The 13211-nt window shown below is 36.7% G+C and overlaps 1 non-coding gene across 1 annotated transcript; it reads left to right on the forward strand.

The window, feature by feature from the left end:
* The first annotated feature begins 210 nt into the window (after positions 1-210).
* Positions 211-317, forward strand: LOC127109363 (small nucleolar RNA R71). The gene has a single exon (XR_007796671.1). It is a non-coding gene; the product is annotated as a small nucleolar RNA R71 (small nucleolar RNA).
* Positions 318-13211: the final 12894 nt, after the last annotated feature.

Here is a 13211-nt window from a genome sequence, read left to right on the forward strand (position 1 = left end):
ATTTCGTACATTCCACCTTTTGTTTGGGAATTTTCTACTGGAGTTCTTTCAACTCCCCATTGGCAATGGTTTTGGGTCATGTTTTCAATAAGTTGATAGGCTTCGTTCTATGGCTTGTCCATAAGTGCACCGCCTGCGGCAACGTCTGCTGTCAGTCTTGTGTTATACAGAAGCCCATTAAAAAATGTGTGAACGATCACCCAGTGTTCGAGACTATGATGTGGACACATCCTCATCATGTCTTTGTATCTCTGCCATGCGTCGTAGAGAGATTTTGCATCTTTTTGTCGAAATCCATTGATTTGAGCTTTCAGCATAGCTGTTTTGCTCGACGGAAAATATCGGGCTAAGAAAAAGTTCTTCAGTTCTTCCCATGTAGTGACTGAGTTGGATGGCAAGGATTGTAACCAAGCCTAAGCTCTGTCCCTTAGAGAGAAAGGAAAAATACGTAGTCTTATCGCATCTTGAGATATACCATTCGCTTCATAGTGTCTACGTACTCCACAAACTTGGTCAAATGTTCATTAGGATCTTCCGTAGGATTTCCAGCAAATTGATGTTGTTGGACAGCTGATAACAATGAGGGTTTCAACTCGAAATCGTTTCGATCGATAGTAGGGGAAACAATGTTGTTGTGAGGTTCTTATTGTGATGGGGTAGCATAGAAGAGGATGATTATGTGGTCCCACTGCAACCATGGTTGGTTTTTCAAGTAGTTCAGTAGTAGGAATGATGATATCAGGAATATTGTACCTTCATTGGTACTCTAGTATCCGGCGTCTTAAATATAAGAAACTCTCTAATTCTACGATTGGTGGTACTAAGTTTTCGCCTTGTGAGCGAGTACTTGGCATACAATCAAGAAATAAGGGAAGGGAAATTAGTTTTTGCCTTAGTCTATATTGTGTAACGAAAGAATCGCACTATTCAACTAAATTAGTCCCCGACAACGGCACCAAAAACTTGATACGTGTCGTGATTGTATATAAAATATAGTTTAACGGATACTTGACTGCAAGTGCACAGTCTAGTCGTTTAGTTTTAAAAGATATCAAACCCACAATGGTTGATGGTCAGACTAATGCTATCGATGTTACTATGTTTAGCTAAGGTGATGATTTTTAGAGGTTCGGTTCAACAAAAATTAAATCTAAAGAAAATTAAGTTTTTAAGAAAATATTAATGAAGGGATATCAGTATGCAATGCATTAATTGTCAGGGATTCGATAAGTCACCGGTGTATATTTTAATTACCAAACACCTTTCAGTAGAAAATACTCATTTAAAAGGCTTTATCTCACACTCTCGTGATTGTTGACTCGGACTATACTTTTAATTCAGAATGTACGCTCTCGCTGTCCCACTTGAAATTAAAACTACTTTTTGAAAATAAATAAGTTCTAATTGCTTTTAAAGTGCTCTCGCTGTTTTTAAAATAAATGCCTAATTTTTACTATCCAGTTCGACCCTCACGCTCTCGCGATTGTCGGTTCTAACATTAGTTAATTTCCCACTCTCGTGGCAAAACCATATTAAATATCTTTTCACACTCGTGGCAAAACCGTATTAAATAACTTTTCACTCTCGTGACAAAGTTAATTAAATTTAAATTAAAAACCACAGCCAGAAAGATTATTTGAGAAAAGAAGTTTACAAAGATTATTATTAAATCCCGTCTAATTAAATTGTTTACATACCGATACCGGTAGTTTAGTCGGACATGTTAAATAATGTAAACACAGACGAACAAAAACAATTTAACAATAAAGCAAACATGATTATTTAATAATAAAGTAATAATAATAATTGAATAAAAAAACCTAGAACTTTGATTAATTGAATAGGCTGAATCTTGAAGTACTTGAGCAGTTCTCCACAGGTCGGTAGGATTCTGCTTCTTCGAAACAAATGCTTAAACTAAACTAACTATGTTGCAGTAGTTCCCCAATGTAGGAAACTACTACTTTTGGCTAAGTGAAAAACACAAAGGAAAAAGGGAAAAAAATCAGAGCTCTGAACGAAAAAGTAAACAATTAGCAGTTAAAGAAAAAAATGCTTGCTGAAGAAAAATAACGTGAAAAGAAAATTGCAGGAGCGAAAAAAGGTTGAGAGATAAGATGAGAGAGAGAGAGCCCCCGGAAGTTTCCAACTTCCATTCTTTTATAATCCCTCTTGGTCTTTGTGCTTGAAAAAAGTAAGGAGGACTTAGTTGAGGGAGCGATTCACGGGAAGATGGTTTAAGGAGCGAAGACTAGGGCGACGTGGACCACCTCTGTATGAAACCCATTACGCTGACTTTGCATACGTGACGGTCGTGATGGTCTTCTGGCGTTCGTCACACTTAAGGGTAGCGTGACGATCATGATGGTGTGTGATGGTCGTCATGTTCACCAAGTTCATATTTTCTGATTTTTCTGTTGTTTCTCTTCTGTTTCTTCTTCTTTTCCTTCATTTTCTATACTTTTCTCATTTAAGCATGGGAATTGAAATACCTAAAAAAATAACTTAAACTCTTGCAGAATAATCGAAATATAAATGAAAAAGGTACGATTTTTGAATGTAAATCAAGGCAAATATACGATACATTTCCGTGTTATCAACATCCAGAGTTAGGGCTCCGGTGATGTGGTGGCTTGCTCCTATCCATCAGATCTTCCCTCCACGTTTTCATCCTGATCTTGTGATTACCACTTTTTCCACGCGGTTGACTAGAGTGCATCATACACCTTAGCGCGTGGCCATCAGATCTGCCACCTCAATTAATGAGGGATATCTGATGGCCCTTGTTTTTTTTAATTTCTTTTTATATTCTTATTTTATGTTTAATCCTTTTATTTTGTTTAATTCATATTAATTTCATTTTTAATCCAAAATATATGAGACTTTCACCAAAAATCTTTAAATGTTTTTCGTTTTCATATTCTGAATTAAAATTATTTTTTGGATTAATTTTGATATGTTTCATGAATTAAATATTTTTGTGCATATTTTTAATTGTGTAAAAATACTTCTGACTTTTCAAAAATCAAGAAATATTTTGACCTAGGTTAAGTCTCTTGGCCATTTTTTGGGTGTTTTGAAGAGGTTTTAGGTTTTGGCCAAATTAAATAGTATTTTAATGCATTTTAAATTGATTAAATATGTAAAAATTATGTTGAGCCATTTTTATGGTCTTGTCATGTTTGACTATTTGTTTGGGCCTTGGTCAAGGTTGATTTGACTTTTGTTGGATTCAAATAATTGGATTTAGGGGATTGATGAAATGTATATTTCATCTCCCAAAATGAATGAATAATTTTAATTTGATAAAATTCCTCCAATGACCAATTTGTGTTTCTCTCACCCCCCCCCCCCTCCCTCTTCATCTTCAATCCTATTTTTTCCAATCCCTTTCATAGATCAATGAAATCTCAACATCCTAAGGATAATTGGTTCATCAATAACCTTGTGTTAGATGAACCAATACAAGTATGGATGAGATAGGTCCATCCTTTTGATATTTTCTTTTAGTGTGTGGTATGTTTTAGGAGTTTGGTCCATTATACCAAATCTCTAACATGCATTAACACCTAAGTTTTTATTGCTCGACCTTAGATAGTTGTGACTTCTACATAAGTCCAATTACGATTGCTTAACATAGAGCTAAATTTGACCCTAAAGGCATATCGTTCTAGTAAGTGAGATTGTAAGTCTCCCATCATTCATGGTATTGTCTGGAAACTTGCCTTTTTTCCCTTCCTTTGGAAGATGTCTTGGTTCAAGGATCCATGCTTGTGAATAAATGGTTGAGTGTTCTCCAAAGAATGACTTAATCAATTGAAAAGCAAAACATCACAAACATCTAATCAACTAACATTTGACTAATTTGTTTTAATATTGCTTTTATTTTCAAGTCATTTAATTTATGCAATGTAAATTCAAGTCATTTACCATTCATCTGTCATTTACATAGCATTTAATTTGTTTATGTTTATGTCATTTTCACTTTGCTCATTTATGCCATATATTGTGATTGTATATATGTGTTTGTGTATCTTGTTTGTGTTTTTGGTCTTAGGACCTGAAAATACTTAATAAACAACAAAAACCCTAAAAAATGTTTGTGTGGACTGTTGGGTTTGATATGAGCTTTTAGACTTAGAATTAGGCAACATTCCATATGCAAAAGGGACTTGGCCAATGCCAACATTTCTGAGACTAAGTTATTGTGATTTGAGCTTTCATCTGATGCAATTATTAGGATTCACATGAATTCATCTTTACATGGTTTTCATGCAACTGTTAATTGGATCTCATGCCTAATGTCTTATTCTAAGCAAAAATCAAGAAGTATTTCATTTGATACATGAGAAGACAAAGAAGACTGTTAGCTATGGATTTGTGTGCTTGGATGTGGCCATCTTTATTTGATTCCTTGCTCTTCATATTTCTTATTGCTTGCTAATTATGAGTCCCAAGGGAAAATTGGTTTTATATATGACATTCTTGTCTGTTGGATTGCATCCCATTGGTCAGATCTTTTCAACTCTTAACTTTTAATTTTATGCTTAAGATTAGTCTCTTCATCTCCTCCCACTTCTTAAATTTCAAAATCTCTCCCCCTTTTCAATACTTTCTTTGCTTGTGATTTCAAAACTTAGACTTTATTGCAAATTAGAAACTTTGGCCTTATGCCATTGCATTTTAAAACTCTTTTCTTAAATCAAACTTGTAAATGAATCTAACCATATTGACTTAAAATTTTAAAAGACAAAAATAACTAACACTCATTCTAAACTTTGGGACCTTTGTGCCTCTTTTAAACTTAACTTTTAATTAAAAACAATCCACTCATGTTGGTGAAAACCATAATCCACCAACATGGATGATTGATCTTGACAATGACTCGATTCATCCCTTGACCTCTATTTGTGTTTGCCTTGTGTGTGATCCCTTATTTGTGATTGTTGCATTCATGCATTCATGCACATCATGACATTCATCACACAAAAGTAACTTCAAGGAACTAAGGTCTTATTTGCAAATGTTTCAGACCATCGATTATAGACGTTGGAACACTAAGAAGTACAGTTTCAGATGTCTTGATTTAAGAGAGCTAAGGATGTTGTCATACTTTGTATTAGATCCCTTGGACTTCAAGCAAAGTCATGGGAAGCATTTTTCTGTATTATCTGCTGATATGGTCGAAGGACTCTTGAGTGTGTTGGTTCAGTTTTATGGCCCTGTCTATCGTTGCTTCACTTTTCCCGATTATCAACTTATGCCTATGTTAGAGGAGTACGCCCATCTCGTAGGAATACGTATTTCTAACAAGGTGCCTTTTAGTGGATTAGAGGAGATTCCCAGATCTCATATCATAGTTGAAGCTCTTCATCTGAAGAAGTCTGAGATTGAGGCTCATTGGCTGAAGAAAGGAGGAATATTTGGGTTGACTTCTGATTTTTTCATAGGGAAATCTATTATCTTTGGTCAAGCCGGTAGTTTGGATGCTTTTGAAGCCATTTTTGTGTTGCTCATCTATGGTTTATCTTTGTTCCCTAACATTGACGGTTATGTCGATGTTAATGCCATTAGAATCTTCTTAATTGGGAATCATGTGCCTACTCTGTTGGGTGATATGTATTTATCTTTGCATTTAAGGAATTCTAAAGGTGGTGGGACTATTGTGTGATGTGTTCCTCTTCTGTACAAGTGGTTTATTTCGCACTTGCCTCAGACACCTGCTTTTGTGGAGAACAAACAATGTCTACGGTGGTATTAGAGACATATGTCTCTCACTAATGATGACATTGTTTGGTATGAATACGTTGAGTAGTTTGGATATTATTGATAGTTGTGGTAAATTCTCTAGTGTGCCCCTTATTGGTACACAAGGAGGAATCAACTACAACCCCTCTTTGGCTCATCGTCAACTTAGGTTCCCCTTGAGAGACAAACTAATAACACTCAGTTAGAAGGTCTTTTCTGTTAAGAGGGTAAATATCCCTAACATTTGAAGTAGAAGATAGTACATGCTTGGCATAATGTACATAAGAAAGGAAGATTCGAGCTTGGTCCGTGCAACTGTGTAGCTTTGGAAGCTTACACTACTTGGGATAAGAAGAGAGCCTTGGAGTTGAAGATGATGTATGCTTATTGTAAGACCCCAATTTTGTCCCTAAGATCCCTCATGGCATCATAAGCATTGCATTGCATAGCCTCAAGGATCATTTAAGCATTTTGGCTTCCTTTCCCTTTGGGTTGGGTTCTCCTATGAGTGGTTTGAGATCACCAGGCATGCTTACATTGTATATCTTTGCTTTTCTTGTTTAATCACTAACCAAAAGCACCAAAAATATGTCACTAACATTTGTTTTGCAGCTGAAGCAATCATCAGGGCAAGCAATTCAAGTATTTCCTTTGGGCAAGAGATGATGGTATTTTCTTGAGATGAGGACCACATGATATCATCTGGAGCTTATATGAGCTAGGGTTCATTTTGAAGCAAATTCCCCAAGTGGTAAAGGCTTAAGTTCATCAAAGCATGTCAAGGTCATATGAGAACCAAGTAATCAACTGTGCAGTTAACTAAGGGCTTTGAGGTGGGGGAAATGATTTGAAACATCCCAATCATGTTCAAACAAGGCCTATTCATCATGTCAAACATCTATCTTGAAGATTTTGGAGTCATGGCAAAAGTTTCAAAAAATGGAAAGTGACCTGTAATTTCAAATTTCCAAAAGTGGCAAGTTTTTGGTCCATATTTAACTTGACTTTTCAACATCAAAGAAGCTTAAAATGGATTTTTGGTGAACATGAAAGTTGAAGATCTTTCTCTCCTCTTTTCAAAAAGTCCTACATCATGCCCATCTGATAATTGGTTGAGAAGTTATGGCCAAATGATCACAAAGTATGCATGGAAGTTCAACATGGCATAACTTTTGATTCAAAACTCCAAATTGGTCCACTCTTTTTGCAAAATGCTCCTTGCGACCAATACTTTCCAAATGAATCATTGCCTTGCATGAAAGAAGCTCATATGACCACTTGTTCATACATGTGCATTTTGGAGGGAATTTTGATAATTTAAATTTGGTTGATCATGCAAGCCAAATACCACTTCCATGATGACCATTGGCTGATTTTAAGTGGATTGGAAGCTCAGCATGGCACTGTTCACGTGTGGCATGTGCATTCTAAGCTCACTTGCAATTTTTGCAATTCACCTCATATCTCTCTAATCTCAATTAACCAAAGCCTAATTCAGTGTGATTAGTGAGTGGTATATAAGCCAAATCATAACTGTTTTTGCAAAGGAGAAGCATTTGAGATCTGAAAATTCACATTCCCTCCAATTTTTCTCTCTTTTCTAATCTCTCAATTCTTCACACAAACACCAGATTTTATTGCATAATCTTGATCATCATCATTGATTGATCAAGATTCAACCATTACTTTGATCAATTCAGTCCAGATTCGTGCAGTTCAAGTACAAACTCATGGCTATGGTTTTCTGAAATTGAGCTAGATTCAAGCCGTTTCCATTGTTGATTCTTGTTCAAAGCTTCAAAGCAAGTATAGAGGAGAAGATCTGGAGAGTTTGGAGGCTTGAAGATACGAATTCATCCACTGCCATTTCAAGTTTGGACATTTAGCTTTGATGGTTGGTTTGATCTCACTTTGTGAGATACAAATGCCTTTGAGTACTAACTCTTGCTGTTTTGTAGGTTCTAATTGATGTTCATGAGTTCACTGGATTGCTTGAGCATTGTTCATTAAGTTGTAATTGTTGGAAAGTTCCACTGTTTGTCTATTGGTTTTCTGATTGAGATATTAACTGTTTAAGCTTTTGTACAGGTACATTAGTTGCTTGCTTTTAGCTCTTGCTTGAGCTTTGGATTGTGGTTGATACACCACTTAGGTAGCTACTCTCTTACTCCATGTAGTCTGGAAGTCCTGTCACCTTTTTGGCAGGCATTTGGCTGAAGTCCTCCTTATGAGGCTCTGTTTGTGATTGTTTACATTTATGCCAAAGACCTCTAAATGAGGCATGTTACTTAATAAGTCCTCCTAAGTGAAGAGGAAATTGACAGATAGAAGGGATTAGCAATCAATCCCCTCTTATTCAGTGAGTCATTCATTATGCTCGCACTACGTGCTGACGCTCTTGAACAAGTACCCAAGATCTTGTTTAGAGTCTGTCAAGTGGAATAGGATCCCACATTCTGGATCCCCACGCTTTCTTTGTCATAAGCTCAACCAGGCCAGGGTTAAGAGCATGAGGTCTCATCCTCATTTCCATATTTGATCAGCTTCACCCTAACTCTCAATGTTAGTGGTTAAGAGATCCAGCTTACCATTACAGTTTGGCTTCTTTGTCGAGGTTGATATGACCCCTCTTGACTAAAGCCCACCTATTTGATTGAGCCTCTTGTTTGTATATAGTGTGTGATGCATTGTTTGCTTGATTACTTTGCATGTGTTTGCTTTTGCTCATTTGTTTGTTTGAGGAGTTAGATATAAGTTCATCTATTGGCATTCTGTTTCCTGTTTGTTTTGAGGAGTTAGATATAAGTCCATCTATTGGCATTTTGTTTCCTGTTTGTTGTTTGGAGTCGGATTTAAGACCATTTATTGACATTCTCATTCCTGTTTGTGCTTGGAGTTGGATGTAAGTCCATTTATTGGCATTCTGTTTCCTCTTATCTTGTGGTTCTCTTGTGAGACTTTTGCTTTTGCCTTGTGATATTTCCAAAGGAACTTACTTGGATCATCTCTATGATCTTGAGAAAAGAACTCCTATTTGTGGTTGCATTCCTTTATTCCCCACCTCTTGCATGCTTAACCTTGATCCTTTTTCATCTTTAACCTAAACCAAAAACTTTTGTGCAAACATTTGACTTGTTTTCAACATTAGAAACCTAAGCCTTAAGCTTTTGATTTTCAAACTTCCTTTTCATAATACTCATTTTGAATTGAATCTTTTAAGTCAACTTTGACCATCTTTGTACATACTTCTAATTGGTTAATGCAACTCACTCAAATGTGCTTCTTTCGTGGTTCTCATATGTCCACTTCTTAATCAAATTTTTCATGCATTAGCCATAGGTTTTTGTTATCTTAATGGTTGATGTAAATCTCACCACATCCTTAGTGGTTGGATTGTAAGCCTTCCATACTTATTATAGGGTTAACCCCTCACTAGTATATCGAAGCCTTCCTCACATAGTGGATTGTTGGTTTAGGTCGAGTTTTCTCCCTTTGATAACGAAAGACCTTAAGGCTTTTGTTTAAAATCAATCCACTCACTTGTTTTGAAATTTTTTACCCGAACTACGGGGTTTTGATCCTTATCTTTCATGAGAGGGTACGTAGGCAATGGGTTTATCCATCCAAACACAAAAATGTAAATAAACTTGTTCATTCTTCTCTCATCTCTTCAATCATGTTTGCACAAAAATAATTTCATAAACAATAACCTTTGCAACAAGTTGTGAAAAGGGCTCCCTAGGAGTACCTAGGATGTTGTGGGTGCCTAACACCTTCCCATGACATAACCAACCCCCTTACCCAGATCTCTGTCTTTTACTAGTTTTGTTTGTAAAACTTTGTAGGTGTTTGTTCGCTTTCTAACCATTCCTTTGGATAAATAGAAGTGCGGTAGCGACTCGACTTTGTATGATTTACCTTGGATTTAGTTAATATCTCCAATTGTAACGAATACACCGCTACAGAAAAGTGGCGACTCTGCTGGGGACGTCCGAAAAGACAGTTTCCTAGTGGGTTTGCCTACTTTTCATTCTTGTTGTATCATATTTGTTATGACATATTTTTGTGCGATTTGGGATTACTGTATTGTTTGTAATGATTGAATTGCTTGATATATCAAGTGCTTGCATTGCTTGGTGATCTTTGTGAGATGAGTTCTATACCCGAACTCGAGTGCACCTTAGGATAGGAGAATGGCATAGTCTCGTCGACTTGTGTGGAGTTATTCCTTAGCAAGTTGACTTGCGAGTCCATTCACTTGGTGAAGGTCATGTTGGGATAACAACATCACACAAGTAAGTTGTGGTTAGACATTACTCTTTCCAATATTTGCCTTAGAAGCCAAGGACCTTAGTTTACCAATCCCACCTTGGCCTATTTTTAGGACGTAGTGTGGAAGTCGTTCAAATGTAAGATTTGATACGATTGTTACGCGATACTACACTCATAAGAGTCTCTCTTGAGAATATTTTTGGAATACGAGTAGTCGTTTCTCCGATAATATTCGAAAGATGGGATGATGACTATGGGAACCTCTTGTAGAACATGTTCGGTAGGTTTAAACCCTAGTACACTCCCTTTGGGTGGTTCTTAACCGAGACTTCATGCTCGTGACTCGCAACAAACCCTTGATTCATGGTTGATCCGTTCATGCATCCTTAATATCAATGGAACTTGAGTGTTGGCAAGGTGTAAACCATAATCCACCAAAATGGATGATTGATATTAAGGATAATATGAGCCATCCCATGACCTTTGTCTGGTGTGCTTTGCTTGATCCTTGAGTGTGATTGTTGCATTCATGCATTCATGCATTCATCTGCATCCATATCATCAGATAAAAAAGAAAATTTTTAAGGAACTTAAGGGGTTTAGTTGCAAAATTTTCAGACATGGAAAGATAAAGAAGGAATACAAAGAAGTACAGCTTCAGACAACCCGATCTAAAAGAGTTAAGGAATCTGACATCCTATGTATTAGATCCCTTGGGTTTCAAAGCTCGTTTTGGGAAGCTTCTTCCTCTTCTGACTACTCAGGTGGATGAAGGGTTGATGAGTACGTTAGTGCAGTTCTATTATCCTCTGTACCGTTGCTTCTCTTTTCCGGATTTTCAGCTGTTGCCTACCCTTGAGGAGTATGCTTATCTGGTGGGTATTCCGATTCTGGATCAGGTGCCGTTTGTAGCACCTCAAATTTGCACCCCCATTCATTCATTCATTTCATTTTTAGGTCATTGACATTACATTAACATTGCATTAACATTGCATAGTACATTCCATCTTATCAGTCAAGACTGGCATCAAGAGGATTCATCTATGCAAGAGACCAAGCATTTCCTTGAAAAGAAGCCACATGGTTGTGCTAGAGAGCTTATATGATCTGAGGGTTCATTTTGAAGCAACTTGACCAAGTGTTAGAGGCTCAAAAGTCATCAGTACATGTCCAGGTCATTTGAGACCCATAAAAGTCAACTGCAAGTCAACTGAGGGCTAGGAGGTGGAGAAATGGTTTGAGACACTTCATTCATCATGACTAGTGTCTAGATTGAAGATTTTGAAGCCATATCAAAAGTTTCCAAAAATGGAAAGTGGCCTGTAATTTCAAGTTTCCAAAAATGGCAAGTTCTTGGACCAACTTCAACTTGACTTTCCAACATCAAAGAAGCTTCAGATGAAATTTTGTCCAACATGAAAGTTGAATATCTTTCTCTCCCATTTCCAAAAAGTCCAATATCATGAATGGTTAAGGAGTTATGATCAAATCATTTCCAAGTGTGATTGAAACTTCAAATTGCCATATCTTTTGAACCAAGACTCTAATTTGAGTGCCTCTTTTTGCATTGTGCTCCTTATGACATATATTTTCCAAATCATTCATTACATGGCATGAAATTTATTCACACAACCATTTGCTCATGCATGCTAATTTTGAAGGGAAATTGCCAAACTCAAAATTGGTTGATCACATGAATATAATTCCAATTCCAATGTGTGCATGGGCTGATTTTGATTGAATTTAGGCCCTCTTTTGTTACTGTTCACGTAGGATTGCCATGCATGAGGTGAAATGGTAATTTGTGCATACATCTTGTATCTTCCTAATCATTCATTAACCTTGGCCTAATGATAATTTTAGAGTGATTAGGAGAGCATATAAAAGCCTAATTGCAACTGTATTGCTGATTACACAGAGTTTCAGATCTAGAAATCCCTTTTCACTCTCAATTTTCTCTTCATTGATTTTCCAAAATTATACACATAAACCCTAATTTTCTTGCATAATCACGAACATGGAGTGCTCCTGAGCATGATTCAACGTGTGTTTAGTGGAATGCCTCTCAAATTCGTGCATACCACAAGCTTGAAGGTGTTAATGGAAACTCCAAATTGAGCTGGATTCAAGTCATTTCACGAGCCGTTTCTTGCATCAAACTTCCTTGGAGCTCAAAGCAAGTGGAACTGGACATTGCCAAGCCTTGGATACCCTGTTTTAGCCAACTGCTCTTCAAACAAGGTGAGTTTCGACTTTCATTTTTCTCCATTTTATGGCCATAGTCTTGTAGATCCTTGCTTGCTGATTAATCTGGTATAAATTTCATGAGATTTGGTTAAGTTTTGCATGAGTTATGCTTGATAGAAGTTTGTTAGATCCAAATGTTTTTCTTTGATTCACATTGATTAGGAGGAATTATGTTGAATTAAGCCTGGATTTGAATTGTGCTTGCCATGACCTTTCGAATGATATGAATTTTACTTGTTTCTGCAAAAAAAATTGAGCGAGCACTGTTCACTCACCGTCTTCACGAGGAAGACGGTTGTTTCCTCCAAAGGCACCGCTGTCTGGTTCTGGATAAGGTGGTTAGGGTTCTTGCCATGTGTGCATGCTTCGTTGCGATTTGATTGGCCTAGTTTCTTTTGACTAGCGCCACATATGCTTGACTTGGTGACTGGATGCCAACGTAGGATAAGTGAAACTGCAGCGTTTTGATACGCTCACGGTTCGATTCCCAGCGGTATTTGTTTTGGACATTATTTGTTTCCAGCGCTTACTCACTTCTATTCCTGCCTATGCAATGTTTTTTCAAATTAATTTCTCCTTTTGCCTTTCCCTCCAAATATCATATGCCATGCCACATTAATTCAAATATTTTTTTCCAAACTTTGAAAAATCATATAAAATTGAAATTTGATCCAATTAAATCCATTCTTTTTGCTAAATGATCAGGTGGATGTCTAGTATTTTTGTGGAGTGATTTCATGTTTTTATCTCTTCTGGATTTTTGATTGTGTGGAATTACTTGAACATGTACACAATTATGCCATGCCTCATTCAAATTGGTGTGAAATGCTCAATACTTGACCAATTGCCCTAAAATTTTACATGATGATTCAGAACATGATGCATGATTTGTGAGATTTTAATTGGCATTTTTTGCAATTTCCTTCTCTGTTTTAGACACATGG

This window comes from Lathyrus oleraceus, chromosome 7 (assembly GCF_024323335.1).
Source record: "Lathyrus oleraceus cultivar Zhongwan6 chromosome 7, CAAS_Psat_ZW6_1.0, whole genome shotgun sequence".
Lineage (NCBI taxonomy): Eukaryota > Viridiplantae > Streptophyta > Magnoliopsida > Fabales > Fabaceae > Lathyrus > Lathyrus oleraceus.